The sequence below is a fragment of the Anas acuta genome, chromosome W (assembly GCF_963932015.1).
Source record: "Anas acuta chromosome W, bAnaAcu1.1, whole genome shotgun sequence".
In the NCBI taxonomy this organism is placed as follows: Eukaryota; Metazoa; Chordata; class Aves; order Anseriformes; family Anatidae; genus Anas; species Anas acuta.
The window spans coordinates 13003109-13020994 of NC_089016.1; the positions used below are offsets into that span (position 1 = coordinate 13003109).

The following is a 17886-nucleotide window of genomic DNA, read 5'->3' on the forward strand; positions in this document are numbered from 1 at the left end:
AAGTAGCTGGTAGGATTCTATGCTTTGGATTAGGATGAGAAGAGTGCTGATAACACGCTGATGTTTCGGTTGTTGTATAGCAGTGCTTACACCAAGCCAAGGACTTTTCAGCTTCTTGCTCTGTCCTGCCAGTGGGCAGGCTAGGGGTGCATCAGGAGCTGGGAGGGGACAGACCCAGGACAGCTGACCCAAACTGGCCAAAGTGGTATTCCATACCATCTGACGTCATGCTAAACAATATATAGGGGTGGCAACCCGGGGTGGGGGGACCGGATGCTCGGGGATAGGCTGGACATCGGTCAGCAGGTGGTGATCAATTGCATTGCGCATCACTTGTTTCATACACATTATTACTAGTAGTACTATTATAATCATTATTGTTATTGTTATTATTATTTTTCTGTCTTAATAAGCTGTCTTTATCTCAACTCACAGGCTTCACTTTCCCATTTCTCTCCCCCATCCCAGAGCAGGAGGGGGGAGGGTGAGTGAACGGCTGTGCGGTATTTAGCTGCCAGCCAGGTTAAACCACAACATGTTTAAAAGAACAAAATGAGGTGGGACACTGTATTGGGTTTACATGGCAAGGTTTTATTATCAGGGGGCCTGCAAGGCTGGCCTCTGTAAGAAGAATACAGAAGCTGCCCCATGTTAGATAAGGGCCAGTTTCAGCCGGCTCCAAAGGGACCCACCGCTGCCCAGAGGCAAGCCAATAAGTGATGTTGTTTGTGCCTCTGTGAGAGCATATTTAAGAAGGGGGGGGGAAGTGCAGCACAAAAGCAGCTGGGAGAGAGAGGAGTGAGAAACAGCCCAGCAGACACCAAGGTCAGTGAAGGAGGGGGAGGAGGTGCTCCAGGCTCCGGAGCTGAAGTTCCCCTGTGGCGTGTGGAGAGGACCATGGTGAAGGAGGTTGTTCCCCTGTAGCCCATGGTATACCACAGTGGAGCAGATTTCCAAGCTGCAGCCCATAGAGGAGACCATGGTGGAACAGGTGAATCTGCCCTGAAGGTGAGACAGGGAACAAAATAAAGGATGTTGATGTACTGAGTCTGGCTGGGATGTTAACTTTCCCTGCAGCAGCCCATACAGTGCTGTGCTCTGCACTTGTAGCTAGAACAGCACTGGTATCACACCAGTGTTGTGTCTACTGCTGAGCAGTGCTGGCACAGCATCAGGACTCTCTCTAACCCTCCTCGGGGGTGGGCAAAAAAGTGAGGAAGGAACATCACCAGGGCAGCTGACCTAAACCAACCAAAGGGATATTCCATACCATATGATGTCACACTCAGCAATAAAAGGTGGATAAAGGAAGAAGAGGGGAGGGGTGGACTCTTGTTGCAAAAATGTCTGTCCTCCCAAACAACAGCTACGTGCGTTGAGGCCCTGCTTCAAGGACGTGGTCAAGCATTTCTCATTTGTGGGAAGTAGAGAGTAATTTCTTGGCATTTCCACACAGCCTTTGCTTGTTTTATTTATTTATTCCCCCCCCCATTTCCTTTCCCCTTTTTCCCTTTAGTTAAATTGTTTAATTAATCTTTCCTTAATAATATTTTTTTCCCTTTAATTAAGTTATCCTTAACTCAACCCATGAGTTGTTCTTTCCTTTACTTCTTCCCCTCCTCTTCTAAGGAGGGGGAGTGAGAGAGCAGTTGTGGTGTTCAGCTGCCCAGCATGGTAAAACCACCACACAAAAGTGGTGGTTTTACCACGGTAAAACCACCACATTCTATCAAAAACTTGATAGAATGTTTTGAGAGTCGTATGCCCTGACCCTGACAGTGCCGGAGAACTCTAGCTTGCAGCACTGTGCTGGGTTCTGGCTTACGCCTATCAAACACTATTTAATGCCATCCAGCACCCTGAACGGAGGGAGAAGGTCTCTGAATCTAATGACCAAATAGCACAGGCTGTGGCTGACCCAGAGGACCAACCCGAGGACCAACCTGTGGTGCATAAAACATGGCATTGCTAGTCGGCTGAGGGAAGTGATTGTCCCGCTCTACTCTGCACTGGTGCAGCCTCACCTTGAGTACTGTGTGCTGTTCTGGGCACCAAAGTACAAAATGGACGTTAAACTGTTGGAGAGTGTCCAGAGGAGGGTGATGAAGATGGTGAAGGGCTTAGAAAGGACGATGTATAAGGAGCATCTGAGGTCACTTGGCCTGTTCAGCCTGGAAAAGAAGAGGCTGGGGGGAGACCTAATCATGGTCTACAAATTCCTTGCAAGGGGGAGTGGAGGGGCAGGTGCTGATCTATTCTCTTTAGTGACCAGTGATAGGACCAAGGGAATGGTGTCAAGATGCAACACGGGAGGTTCAGGCTGAACATCAGGAAGAGGTTCTTCACCAAGAGGGTGGTCGCGCACTGGAACAGGCTCCCCAGGGATATAGTTATGGCACCAAGCCTGTCAGAGTTTAAGAAGTGATTGGACTGTGCATTTAGTCACATAGTCTGAATTTTTGGGTAGACCTGTGTGGTGCCAGGAGTTGGACTCAGTGATCCTTATGGGTCCCTTCTGTGATAAATTAGTAAGGGGTTTGTTCATTGTCCTTGAGAATTTAAAGAATCTACTGAGGAGATAAGGTTTCACAATTCACGGCATTGTAACATGGGGACAAATGGGGAAGGGGGGTTGGGTAAACATCCTTGTTAAAACAAAGATTCTGTAAAATACCACCCACCCACCGGAAGACATCCTGTTTTGCCCCCACCTGAACACAAGCACAACGCGTGATCACCGGAGGAAGAATAACGACCCCCAACAACAGACTGCGCAGCCTCAGAACAAGTCTCGACAAATCGACAAGTCGACAAGTCTCGACAAGCTGGAACTTGAATGCTATAAAACAGCAACACTGGAAAGGGGAAGTTGCGTGTCGTGGTGGAGCGGAGACTCCCCAGCCGCCCAGCACTGTTTTGCTTGTGTCTGCTTACTTGATTAATAAAATAATTTCAATAGACCAGTAAATTGTGTGATCTAATTTATAACAATTTGGTGCCGTGACTCGGATGAAGGCAATCTGATTGAAAGACCTTCGGAGGGGGCGCCCCGCTGATTTCAGCGGCCTTCGCTAGGACTACTTTCATTCAAATCCTTCACCGACGAACCCAAAATTAGACGCAAGCAAATAAAACCGGTAAACCCCAGGCAACCTTTGTGCACGAAGACCGAACGAAGACCCATGGGGTGGGTAAGTATAGGCCGGTGTGCCGTTCGGTTGGGGTTGGGTATCCCAGAACACAACAAACGAGACGTCCAATTGCGGATGAAGCGAGTGTGGACCCCTCGGTAGTGCAGTTCCCACATCCCGCGAGGGACTGGGCCACGAAAAGGGGGAAGCGATCCGTGTGTGTGTGTGTGAAGGTGTTCCGGAAGATGGGACAGAAGAAGAGTAAGCCTTCTGGTCCCATGGGTGGGGTAACATCTGATGTTAGGTTACCCCGGCATTAATGATTAAAAATTGGGAGGATTCCCCTTTTAGGCGGGGAAGGAATAAAGTAAAAATAATACCTTATTGTGTTGAAGTTTGGGGTGGTAAACAGATTCAAGGAGACCACCTTTACTGGCCTGTATTTGGGTCCTTTGAAGATTGGGTTTGTCAGGCCTAAATATTTATGTAAACTCAAAGGAACCCTTTAGTCTGGAAGAAAGTGAGTATGTGCACCTCTGGATAAATTCAGATACGAAGACACATCTATATCCTCTAAAAGAAAAAGGAGGGCGGGATAAAAAGAGAAAGGACTTAGAAGTCCCGACACCGCCCCCGCCCTATATTCCACCGCCCGCACCAACTGCTCCCATCCTTAATGGACTCCCCGAATTAGCTAATCCAGGAGAATTGGAATCGGATCATGAAACACAGGGGCCGTGTTATAAATGGCTCAGGATTCAAATTAGGATTAAATAAAAAAAATAGGATTTATTAAAAAAATATAAAGGAATAGAGGTAAGCAAACAGCGCTGGGTGCACCGGGAGTCTCCGCTCCACCAGGACGCACACCAGTTACATCAAGCAGATGATTTTTATGCTCCTAGACTAATACATATTCATTACTACTTCTAAAAAAAATAGATTATTATAATTAGCTTCCGGGGTCCAGTTCCTCCTACTGGAGCATGCGCATCAGTCTCCTCTGGGGGTCTCTAGGGGTCTTTCATGCTGAGGGCTCGTAGTCTTCCTCTCACCCTTTGTACTTACTCGGAACTATTCCAAGTTTATGGAACACTCTCTGTACACTCTCCACAGGTCTTGTCTCCCAACCGTCCTTCAGCTTCTTTTTTCTTCCTCTTAATCTCTTGGCCCCCCTGGCCAGATACCAAGGATCTCATAACAGTCACCAGCAGTCACCAGTTATTATCAGTTGTTCTGAAACTCCCAAACAGCTTGACGACTCACGAGCAATTAAAACATTCTTTCCCAGCTATTTACAGTCATCTACATAACATCTATAGCAGTGTTAAATCAATCTCAAAGAAGACAGAAAAAAAACTGTAACTGTTAGAACTAGAAGTCAGGAATAACAAAAGCAAACAGGTTCATAAATTTAAGGAGTGTTTTCTGAAGACGTGATAAATTGACTGGAATGAGGGGGAGACTGGGGCACACTGCATCTGTGGTTCAAGAATTAAATTGCCAGTGCAGGGCCCAGAGGCAGACAGGATTCAAACAGAATTATTCTTTATGGACACGAATTTATGGACACGAATTGGAATTGTTAAAACATTCCTCACAGGCCGGTAACCAGAAGCAGGGCAAGAAATCAGAAATCTGCTTTAAGGGAAGGATTATATCCTCTGCGAGAAATAGAGATGGGGGGACCCCAGCCAGGAATGGAATATGTGGCCATCCCCATTAACTCCGGGGATGTCCGAGATTTTAAGAAAAGGACAGGAGGAGGGTAAGCGAGCTTTAATGGCAACTGGCATAATGTTTGCAGCTGCTGAGGAATAATTCTAACTGGAATAATAGCTGTACATTGTATATTGTATATATAAAAGCCCGGGCATTTTTTGTTAAAGTATTCTTTTATCCATATGTGAATATGTAAATATGTAAATATAAGAACTGCCATTGAGGTGTATGTCTAAGGGAACAAAATTTGCTCAGGCATATCATCGGCTCATCAGGTTTAAATGTCCTCAGTGTAATTGTCAACAGGCAGTTAATTTACAGTGGTCTGATTTTACTTGTGTATTTATATATTGTGGATTTTGGAGGGATTGGGATTGACTAGTAAAGAGCTTCTAGGAAAACAGTGGAATATTAACCACTGTAGATTACAATAGGAAAAGTTCAAAGCAAAGAAATCCTGAAGAAAAGCCCTCTAGGATGTATACTAACACATTGGAGGGATATAGTGGGGTGAGAGGGTACAGAAAGTAAAAGAACTCTTATCAAATATTGTAATCAATGGTGGCCACTTTATAAACTAGTGGATGGAGCGGAGTGGCCCCTAAATGGAACTATTAATTATAACACCATATTACAGTCAATGTTGTTTTTGTGGAAAGAAGTAAAATGGGATGAATATGGTATATTGATTGATATGTTGTTTCAGTATCTTGGAGGGAAAAGGTATGGAATTAAGTTGGACCCTGACTGAGCCTTTGGTGCTGGTATTAGAAAAGTACGGGCTGGAGAAAGATAAAGGAAGTGTTAAAAGGGTTGCTGAAGGTGTTAAAGGTGTGGCATGTAGTATTTAACAGAGCTGTTTGAAATTGAATGAGCAGAGAAAGGTGATGTAGGCATTATCTAAGTAACAGTCTAGAAGTTTTGGTATATTTGCATATTTGCTGTGGTGTTAGTTCAGTTTCCCAAGCATCGGGGAGGGGGGAACAGCCTGCTCCACCAGGGGCCTCTCCAGTGGCCGCAGGGGGGCTTCGGCTCCAGCGCCTGGAGCGCCTCCTCCCCCTCCTTCTGCACTGACTTTGGTGTCTGTGGGGGGGTTTCTCGCTCTCCCAGCTGCTGTTGAGCAGCAGGTTTTTGTTTGTTTCTTTGTTTGTTTTCGTGGATGTGCTCTCACAGAGGCACTGACTGTATTGCTCATGGCTTGGCTCTGGGCAGCAGTGGGCCCCTTTGGGGCCAGATGAAATTGTCCCTTATCTACCACGGGGAGGCTTCTGGGTTTTTCTCACGGGGGCTGCGACTGCAGTTTCGCACCCCCACACCCCTCACATCCCCCGAACCTTGCCATCAAACCCTGAGGAACAGCTAAGTCATTACTGACTTGTAAAGTATCAGGGATTAAATTAACTAATGAAACCCTAAATGTGATGGGGGCAGAAGGGACTGGGATAACAGTGCCACTTTTGGGGAATACTAAGCTGAGACCAGGGGATAAAATGATCACTGGGCAATTATTGTATGTACCCAAGGCAGAAACTAACTTGTTGGGAAGGGATTTGATGGTTAAATTGGGCATTCAAATAGTAAATTGTTAGACTGGCATAACAGTGTTATTAATGGAGTGCTCTCTGGCCCTGAGAGCAAACATACATGTATATTCACCTCTGACTGGAAAGACCCTGAAATGGGGGTGGAAGCAACAATATAGGTGGACAATTTTACCTCAGGGGTTTATAGGGCCACCTATCTATTTGGGTAAATTCTAAAAAAAGATTTTGGAGCAATTACAACCTCCCAAGGAGGTATTAATGTTACAAATATGTGGATCATTTTAAGGAAAATCAATACTCCCTGATGGGAGAGAAATGCTGAATAAAGTGATAATGAGGCAAATATTAACTGTTTTACATCAGAAGAGTCATTGGGAGGTGCAAGCAATGTGTGATGTTCTAAGAAAGCATGTCTGTGTAGGAATATATACTTTAGGGAAGCACACATGCAGAGGATGTACCATATGTCAAAAGGGTAAATAAAAAGGTCTTCTGTAACCTATCTAGAGGGGGACAGGAGCCAGGGCTTTGACCTTTCCAAAGTATACAGGTAGACTTTACTGAGTTACTTGTTTGTCCTAATTGACCACGTGACTAGATGGGTGTAAAACTTTACTGCAAGGATTAAAGCACGTCTTAGAGATTGAGTGGGACTTTCACAGCCCCTGGCACCCCTCCTCTTCTGGAAAGGTAGAGTGAATGAATGGTGAAATTAAGAAACAACTAACAAAACTTATGCTGGAAACTAAGGCTTCTTGGGTAAAATGCTTACCCCTTGCACTGTTAAACATATGGATGCAGCCCAGAACTGATGTAGGAATTTCTCCTTTTGAAATGCTATATGGTATGCCCTATGACTTGGAATTACCACTTGATCACCCTCAATTCTAATTAAGACTTGGAAAGAGACTTTTTTAACACCACGATGGGGAAGGCCCCTATGTTGTTTTGCTTACTACAGAAACAGTCGTCCGGACTGCGGAGAAAGGATGGACACATGCCAGCCGTGTTAAAGGACCCATTTGTGATGAGAAGTGGGAGATCGCTCCAGGAAACAAAGACCTGAAGCTCACATTGCGACGAACTCGATAGGTACCATGGGTTAAGGTAGAGGCTCTGCCCTGAAGAACACTACTGCTGCCGAGAAGAACTAAAACCTCGTAGTTGGCTGCAACCCAACTGACGAGTGAGGCAGAGGAGTGAATAAGTGGGGAAAGAAATGGGCCTCAGCCATTCCTATCGTTATTTGGGGGTTCTCGCAGTGATTTCATCCTGCATAGCGACTCAACACCACCCCCACCAACCTTTTAAATGGACTTTAAGTCGATTCGAAGATCAACAAGTTATTGCAACCCAGATAACATCGGGGGGGCGAAGCTATACTTCTACACTATGTCAGCTGATCTCGAGGCCCCAGTGCTGGGAATATATGGGATTTTATTTCTGCCCAAGTTCTAACCCGGGAAAGGGGTACTGTAAATGCCTGAACTTGTATTATTGTGCATACCGGGGGTGTGAAACCATTGCTACAGACTGGACACTCGGGGCTGGTCGGGATAAATTCTTACAAGTGGGATATGGGCTGCAAGGTTGTAACCGACAATTGGATCCCTGTTACAGGTAGTGAGGGCATGGTATAGGGTATACAGGAACCTTCCACAGAAATAAGGAAATTTGCAAGGTTCTATATATAAATATAACAAACTCGGACGATACTAGCTGGGTACTAGGAAAAATGTCAGATTTTACGAACACGGAACAGATGGGGGAGGACTCATACTAATAAAGAAGGAAAAACCCGAGACTTCCAAGGTAGTCGGGACTAATAAAGAGTTAATAGGGGAAGGTTTGGTTGTCCAGACTGTAAAGATACCTGGGACTGCCCAACCTACTACAGTGTTTTCTAGTAAGTCGACAGAGTTATCCTTTCCCACACTGCTTCCAAGCATTGTGAATAAAGAAAGGGGTTGTACCCGAGAGTAGTATGTGGAAAGTTATAAATGCTAGTTTCCAGGTACTAAATCAAACTAATCCTGAGATAACTGAAGGGTGCTGGCTATGTGTAAGTGTTAAGCCCCCATATTATGAAGCTATAGGAGATATGGGGAGGTCTGAATATTCAAACGAGTCAAATCCTTCCAAGTGCAGTTGGGGTCAGGAAATCGGGATAACTTTGACTCAAGTTACGGGAAAAGGTAGATGTATCGGCACAGTTCCAAGAGATAAAAATGATATGTGCCATGCCACTGAAAAAAAAAAAAAAAAAAAAAAATGGACCAAACACACAAATGGTTAATTCCTGCAAATAACACTAGGTGGGTATGTTCATCATTGGTAGTCACTCCTTGCCTATCTTTAAAATTGTTTAGCACATCTCATGATTTTTGTGTACAGGTGGTCATTATACCAAGGATTCTATACCACACTGAAGAGTATATGTATACCCATCACACAGTGGCTGAATACCATCTGGTAAAGAGGGAGCCTATTACGGCCATCACCTTAGCCACTTTAATGGCCCTCGGGGCTGCAGGTGCAAGACTAAATTGTGGGAAGGATTAGAAAAATGCAAAAGGGAAAATGAGGCTCGTCAGAATTGGTATGAATCCTGGTTTAATTACTCACCTTGGCTTACTACCCTGCTATCAACCATAGCGGGGCCCTTGTTGTTACTTATATTAACACTGACTTTTGGACCATGTATATTCAATCGAGTAATCGCAATTGTGAAAAGTCGATTAGAAGCTGCTCATCTTATGCTTGTGCGTGCTAAGTATGAATCTCTTGAGCAGGAGGAGGACGACGCAGAAACTTTGATGCTCAGCAAGCAAATATTGCAAAAATTCAATGAACAAAATATGTTAGAAAAGAAAAAAGGAGGAATTGTGATAAATTAGTGGGGGTTTGTTCATTGTCCTTGAGAATTTCAAGAATCTACTGAGGAGATAAGGTTTCACAACTCGTGGCATTGTAACATGGGGACAAATGGGGAAGGGGGGTTGGGTAAACATCCTTGTTAAAACAAAGATTCTGTAAAATACCACCCACCCACCGGAAGACATCCTGTTTTGCCCCCACCTGAACACAAGCACAACGGGTGATCACCGGAGGAAGAATAACGACCCCCAACAACAGACTGCGCAGCCTCAGAACAAGTCTTGACAAGTCGACAAGTCCAAGTCTCGACAAGCTGGAACTTGAATGCTATAAAACAGCAACACTGGAAAGGGGAAGTTGCGTGTCGTGGTGGAGCGGAGACTCCCCAGCCACCCAGCGCTGTTTTGCTTGTGTCTGCTTACTTGATTAATAAAATAATTTCAATAGACCAGAAAATTGTGTGGTCTAACTTATAACACCTTCCAACTCAGGATATTCTATGATTCTAAGCCTGAAAACGAGCCTCCTCAAAGGAAGGCATGTGGGGAAGATTTTAGTCTTGAGATGAAGAAAACAAGGAGACCAGTAGTCTTGAGCTAACAAAAACTAAGGAGATAAGGCATGAAAACCAGAAGTGAGGGAAGTGGCTGAAGGAAAATTCCAGACTGACCCACAGAAATCTTTTGCTCATTAAGTGTTGTGGTTTTACTCAGGCTGGCAGCTGAGCTCTACCTTCGCTTCCCCATTTGTCCCCATGTTACAATGCTGTCAGTTGTGAAACCTTATCTCAGTAGATTCTTTAAATTCTCAAGGACAATGAACAAACCCCTACTAATTTATCACACCTGTTACTAACAGGCTAGAGAAATGAGAAAGAAAGGAAAGAAACCAAAAACACCTTCCCCCTATCAACCCTCTTCTACCTCCTCCCCCCGAGCAGCACAAGGGAATAGGGGCTGCGGTCTGTCTATAGTAATTCTCTTCCACTGCTCCTTCTCGGTCACTCTCTTCCCCTGCTCCAACGTGGGCTCCCTCCCATGGGATGCAGTCCTTCCTAAACTGATTCTGCTTGGGCTTCCCACAGGGAGCAGATCTTCAAGGACTGCTACAGTATGGGTCTGTACCATGGTGTTATATATGGAGTGGTAATTCATGTCGAGAAAATGGTTGATATTAATAAAGAAGGGGGAGATTTGGGAATGTGGCCATGGGGGTTGGAAAACCCCATGACTGAGATAACATTAGACTCTTAACGATGAGGCCATCAGGAATATAAAAGAGTTTAGAGGGAACAAAGAAGGGTGATTCAGGAGACTCCATGCAGTCTCCAGTTTCTTGTTCTCCAGCTGGTTCTCTTGTTCTCCAGCCTTAAGGCATGGATGTTTCTGGGTGTTTGCTGTTGTTGTTACATTCAAAGTTGCTTTACCAATGAAAAGTTGTTTTGAAAAGAACTGCTGTGGGGAGAAGGGTATAAGAGGGGAGCCTGCCCTCAAGATAAAAAAGTCAACACAATGAAGTTACATCAATAAAGAAGCAAGAAAAAGAAGTGAAGAGGAACAGGCTGTCAGAATGGAGACCAGGACGGGAACAGGCACTTTGATTGCCTCATGAAGATAGTTTCGGCCAAACTCAGCAAACCGCTCAAAGACGCTCATACAGAAAGTCGCTGGAAACAGGCGCACTGGAGCTGGAAAGAAGCTCGAGCTGAGAGAAGCGGACCCGTGCACACAACTGCCTCTCGCTGGTAAGCAGTTGCGTGCTATGGGGAATCATACGTCCATAGGAACAAAGACTGTCCTGGTAACCTTACAGCTTATTCTCCTTTTTAACAATTGGACAGTTTATGAGCCTGAAATATGGGACCAAACTGAGGTCAAGGTGTGGGACTCTGCAACTAAAAATGGCAAGGTTGCAGTGGGATTGCTCGGCACCTGGCAAGCAGTCTCTGAGGCCTTTAAGAGCCATGTGTGACCACAATCAGAAACGTGTGGTTTTCCAGACAGTGAGGGAGCTGCGGGCTCCTTTACTGATCCGACTGCTATGCCATCAGCCCCTCTGCTGCTACAGCCATCGAAAGCCTTTGCTGTTACGCCCCCTGCTGACCTGAACGTGCCTTTTGACCCAGGCTTATTGACCTTGAAAAGGAGATGGATATGCTTTGCTTCGATCTGGGAAGAACGGGATACATAAGGCCTGAAGACCGAGTTGCTTGACAACTTAAAGCGAGACATATTGTTCAAAAGGAATAGAAAATGGAGACTGTTAAGTAATGGAACTTAAAGTATTGTTTGTTACCTTTTCTGATCATGAATATGTATAGGTGTACTCGATTTTAGTAATTTATGGAACTTAAATGATTGTTTGTTACCTTTCCTGGTTGTACATATGTATAGGCATACTCAGGTATAGTATGTAAAGCAATGTTCTGTATATTTAGAATGTTTGATGTTCATGTGTGCGTGTTGGTGGAACGCAGACTCTCCGCACACCCAGCGCTGTTTACTTGCCTTTTATACATTTAAAGCTTTTATACCTTTTAGAAATATTTGTTTTATAAATATTACAATATTCAGATTGACTTGAGACCTCATTTATAACAATGGGATCCATCCATCGGGAGCACACTGCTCCAACCAGGGTCGGTTGTTCCATGTGGGAACAAAAATGTTCTGTTTGTACCAGAATTTTGGTAACATGAGCACAGGAAGTACCAGGCATGCTGCTTCTTGTGAACGCTCAGTGCAGGGGGTGGTGGCAGGTGGGACACAAGTACTAAATTGATATTCAACAGAAAAGCTTTTACTGGGTTTATGTGACCATGTAAGAAAGAGTGTTTGTTTATTTGTTTGTTTGTAGAGATGTCACATAGTTTAGAGTTACACTGTTTAGAGGGAAGGATTGTGGCATTGAGATGCTTGCAGTGATAAGAAAGTTTACTAGACAACCTTGTAAAATGCAGATAACAATCAGACTGTAGTGCAATTAAGCAAAAATCATGGGGTGTCAAACCAAGTCAGATAAGGGAAGAAACATTCACATAGTTCACAGAGTAAAAAGTCACTAGAAACTTGAAAGATAACAGGCTGGCAACTGAAAGCCATGTAAAGAGTCGGATAGGTTGTGAACCTGGACTACCCAGTCAATGGGGAAACAGGGGAGGGTCCCAGTCCTCAAGGAAAAAAATATATAAACTGCTATGTAACTGTGGTGTAAATGCCTGAAGTAACTAGGAAAATAGAACTAACATTCACATTTTAAGGAAAAGGTACAGCTTTGAAGAGGCTTTCAGGGTAGGGCATAACTGCATTATCTGAGCGTTCCCTAGGCTCCCAACCTTAGATGCTATCGCGCTGGGGAAACTTGGTGTGCTAGCTCTAAGGAACACCACGGAGCGTGGAGTGGAGTGGAGACACCACGGCTAGGCTCTGTGATCAGGTGGGACCTCAATTGTTCTTGTGCACAAAGCAGCACTTTTTGCCACCCTAAGCCAAAGACCTGTCATGTTTTGACAAATGCTGTACCCTAGTGTTCTTTTTGCTCATTATAATATCATTATAATACCAAAACACACCTCCATCCCAAAAGCTACCCGCCTCCAAGGTGCGACCACCCCTCACTGAGCATGCGCTCTGAATTTCTCGGAGCCTATTACTTTAAACGGAGACGGGAAAACTTTACACCAATCATAACTAAGATATGCTTGACTAGAGCCACTCAAGCTCCACCTAAAAGATAGAAAATAATATAAATTGGCCCAAGAGAGAGGGGATGTTAGGGAAGATACCATCGTCAGGGGAGATACCATCCCGAGGACATACAGCATCCTTAGGACCTCCTGACTCCTGGGATCAGTCGACGGGCTGAGCCTCTCTTCCCCCCCCATTGGGACGCCTTTGGGTGAGATCTGAATATTTGCTTATAAATCTCTATATAGAGTCTTTGATCCTTTCAACGCGTTTATTTCTAGGCTGTGCACCCATAACACTTATAACACCTATAACACCTATAACACCTGTAACACCTGTAACACCTGTAACACCTGTAACATCTATATCATCTATAACATCTGTAACACCTGTAACATCTGTAACATCTGTAACATCTGTAACACCTATAACACCTGTCACATCTATAACACCTATAACGCCTGTGTATTTCATACATACTAACTTGCTTTTGCAGACAGTCACTATCGCCGGCAATCCAAAAGAACCTGATTATCTGTTGCTGTAATAAACCATACTTGATTGCATTGTGATAGCTTTCATTAATGCGACTTGGGTGAGGGTGATTATCCGTGATAATTCAGTGTTCTGAATCTAACCAGACCCCCAGACGGTTAATGCATTGTTGGTGAATGTCTGAACGGACCCCCAGGTGGTTAATACGTTTTTGGTGAATGTCTGAGTGGACCCCCAGGCGGTTATTACGTTTTTGGTGAATGTCCGAACGGACCCCCAGTTTTGGTGAATGTCCGACTGGTTCAGTACTCTGAATCCAAACGGGCCCGTGACGGTTAATCAGCTACACCCCTTTAACGCGACAGTAAAATTGGCGTAGTCGGCAGGATTGCTATGGATAAACTTCTGCAAAAATACAAATGTGCCCCTTCCCAGGCAGGGAAGGAATGGGCCCAAAAGTTTTGGAAAGAGGAGGAAAAGGTGGTGGAGCGCATTGAGCAGTGTCAGGCTTCACGAAGGATTGGTCTAAGAAAGGGTAAAGGTGCAATTTGTGCTGTGTTAGGAGCTTGTTTGTCTTGTGCTCGGCAAAAAGCTAAGGAAACTCCTGCTCCCAAACTGATCTCTGATGCGGAACATACCGCTTTGAAATCAGAGATTGAGGTGTTGAAGTCATCATTGGCCTTTGAAAGGGAGACGGGAAAAACATTAGGAATAAGAGTGGATAAACTTTTGGATGAAAATAATAAACTTTCCATTGAGAATGACAAACTTGTGAGTGAGAATAATCATCTTAAACAAATGCTGGAGAGGGTTAGTCATCTGTTAAATAAAGTACAGCCTTGCGCTCCGGTCAAACAGATTCATGGAGTGCTGCATAGTACAGAACCTGAAAGCTGGGACAGTGATTTCTGGTCTGACAGTGATGATGGCGTTGAAGAGATTTCTGATTCTGAACCCCAACCCATTTCCTTGAGACCTTTGGTTAAGACTGAGACTACTGTTGATGATAATGATGAAATTCGCACTACTGTGCGAACGATTCCGTTGCCACCAGCAGAGTTGGTTAAAATACAGGAGAAGTTCTCAAGGCGGTCAGGGGAATCAGAAGTTGAGTATGTGTGTCGAGTTTCTCTTAAAGGAGGAGATCGAATGATGTTGAGTGAGAAAGAGGTAGTAGGCTTTTGGAGACCTGGAGTATTTTTAACCACCACACCAGGAGCTGACCTGGCTGTAGCAGTACAGAAAGCAGCCTGCATTCAGGCGATATATGAAAGAGATGAATTAAGGAAATCCCCGATGTTAGCTCCTATTGATCCAATTCGGTTAACCCCACTCATCCATGGACTCCCTGATTGTCTTAAGATGTTTGTAGCAAACACCCAAGATCATATACTAGCTGCTTGTAGGGATGATGATAGTGGTTGTAGGCAAAATCCTAACTCCCCTATTCCCACCTGGAGTGAATTGGTACAAGACATAGATAAGTACGGACACCGAATGGGCTGGATTAATTCATCCAGTATTAAATCCCAAGACCACTCTCGGCGAGTCCGCCAAATCCACACTAAAAATCCCAGATATCCCAAATTCAAAGAGAGATTGAAACCTAATAGGGAACGAGGTGAGTTGTGGTGTCGGCAAAAAAACTCTTATCCCCGGGGAGGGCAATGAGCCACCCTGCTCGGGAGGTATTAGCAATTCAATGGCTCTCTAATGAACACTCTGACCCTATCATCATCATTCCTTTCGAACCCCCCAAAATATTGGTAAATTTTCTTATTGATACCAGGACCCAAATGTCAGTGATTACACATGAGACAGCACAAACCCTGAGCATAACACCTGGTCAACGCAGGGTTAAATTCACGGGAATCAATGGTGTGGAAAAACAATGCCCCACTGCAAAAATTTCACTCTGGTTGCCAGAGGAACAAAAATTAACCAGGATAGAAGTATTAGTTGGTGCTGCATACACTAATATTTTAGGATTTGACATACTGCATGGTCGTATGTGGAAACTCCCTGATGGAACTGTGTGGAGTTTTGCGACACATCAAAGGGATTCAGGCATCATGAGACTGAGCCTGTTACAAACATCCATACCCTCATCCCCTGCTAAAATCGGTAATGATCAGCAATATCTGTTGTCAGCAGCAGCACTTATGGGGATTGACGGGGTGGTAACAGAATTGGAAAAAAGAGGCATTATTAAAAGGACCCATTCACCTTACAATTCACCAGTGTGGCTGGTAAAGAAACCAACCAGGCAATGGCATTTTACAGTGGATTACAGACAGCTGAACGCTAACACTACACCTTTGACTGCCGCAGTTCCAAACATGGCAGAGATAGTGAAAGCCCTCTGTGTTTCTAACAGTAGCAATAGTGCTAACTACTCCCAAATATTTCTATGCATGGGAAATCAAAGATTGCTATTTCACCCTCTTTCTAACCCTGCCGGTTGAATACAACCGAGCATATTTTATTTTCTTTTGTGTTCACAGGAACCCTGAGCGAACTGTATATGGACAGCTGGAAGATGACGAATCAACAGTTTGGATTAATGATGCTATGCTTTACCCTGACCTTGATGCAATTACAGACCTTAAAGGAAACTTAGCTACTGTGGCTGTGCATGGAGCTGAGGTGTTTCACCATGGCATTTAACCATGTATTGTCACAGTATAGTACAGTCACTGTAACATCTCAAAACAGAAAGGACCTAAATCTCTCTACTTTAGTTCTACATGGAAACAAAATATTTTCAAAAGATGAATGGAGTTGGAACAATTCTCTAAGAATGGCTGAACTTCAAGCCATGTCTGGACAGACAATACAAATTGGTTGCCGAATAACTAACCGATCCGCTTATAATCGGCCGACTGAAAATGAAACAGTTTCCAAAATAACTGAAACAATTTTACTTTCACCAAACCTATAATTGTGAACTGTCTTTGGGGTTACAGAGGCACAGAATTATAAGAAGCCTCTGCCCCTGCAGATATTTGAAAACGAACCGACTCAGCCCCCCATTGGTCTAACTCCCTCCATCTTCAAAACAGGTCCTTACATAATTAAAAATGTGGGACAACAACAAATTCTCTTTAACCCTAGTTGGTCCCTAAAAAGGGTAGAGCTAGCGCTGCACATTAATATCTCTGAAATTAACTCAAAATGTACCACCTTTCTGAGAACTGCCTACACCGGCTGGTTAGCATGGTTACATGGACGTTCTCTAAAACAATCTCAGCGCGTGCCACGGGATGCAACTGGGTTATTAGGGACAGGATTAGGTATATTAAACATCATTGATGCTGAGGTTTTAATGAGTAGAGTAACTGCTACTACAGATGCCCTAAGGAAATTGGAACAACCAATAAAATCATCCTTATTGGCTTTAGGAGCAAATCAATGGCTTCTATCAGATATTTTACCCCATTGGGAACAAATTGAGGAAAATGATCATCAATTAATTGTAAATGCCCTTGGAAAAGCCCAAGACAATACCTCCCTTGCCTTGAGCTGTATCCAAGCGCAGTTATGGATACAATCTGTAGCAGCAGCTATTATTAGAGAAGGAGAAGGAGGAACTTTGCCCACTGAAATTCGAAAACTGATTTGGGATAATGCTTCAGAATTTGAAAAAGAATTTCAAGCTTGGTGGCAATTAGTCAACTTTACCCATTATGCAGAAAATGATAAAATTGTTGCCTTTATACTTACTATAAGTAATGCCACCATATACAATGTATATCCAATCATTGCATTAGGACTCAATCATAATGGAACTATACTTTATCCTAAAGAACATAAAGTATGGGCCCATCAAAAGGAAGGAAAGTGGCAAACAATTGATGTAAATGCATGCATTGTGCGTGAACAAAAAGGTTTCATCTGTGAAAGTAACACGCTGGAATCTCAAGACATTTGTCTTGACACTGAGCAAAATATTTGCCACTTTGAGATACATCCTAATGAAACCCTTGAAACTGTACTTATATATATTGGGAAAGGTTGTGTTTGTATGAGAACTCATTGTGATTCTATAGTCGTAGATGATACAGTGGTAGATACCAGTAATCACTCTAATGTTTGTGTTTGCAATTTTACCAAAATTCTAGGATGTGATTTTAAATACTCAGCTCCTGTCACTTCTTATCAACTTATTGCATCTAATTATATTCTGCTTCATGAACTGCTGCCTACTCCTATTGGAATGAACCTCACCTTGGTGAAGAAATTGCTGGTACATGAGGACCTGAAGCAGCTGATGACACAAGTCCGAGAAAATGGACAAAAGACTCTGATTACTGTCCACCATTATGCACAAGAAATATATTGAGTGATGGAAAGAGTGCAGAGAGATGAGAGACACTGATGGTGGGACACTTTGTTTGGATGGTCGCCAGCTGCCAAGGGAATCTTCACCAA

At 43.8% G+C, this 17886-nt stretch overlaps 1 protein-coding gene and 1 long non-coding RNA gene across 2 annotated transcripts in view; one reads left to right on the forward strand and one right to left on the reverse strand.

Moving 5' to 3' along the window:
* LOC137847423 (ceramide transfer protein-like) overlaps positions 1 to 17886 on the reverse strand; it is a 194028-nt gene that overhangs the window by 106332 nt on the left and 69810 nt on the right.
* On the forward strand, positions 13236 to 13799 carry LOC137847215 (uncharacterized). Its single transcript, XR_011090863.1, has 2 exons — positions 13236 to 13651; positions 13694 to 13799. It is a non-coding gene; the product is annotated as an uncharacterized lncRNA (long non-coding RNA).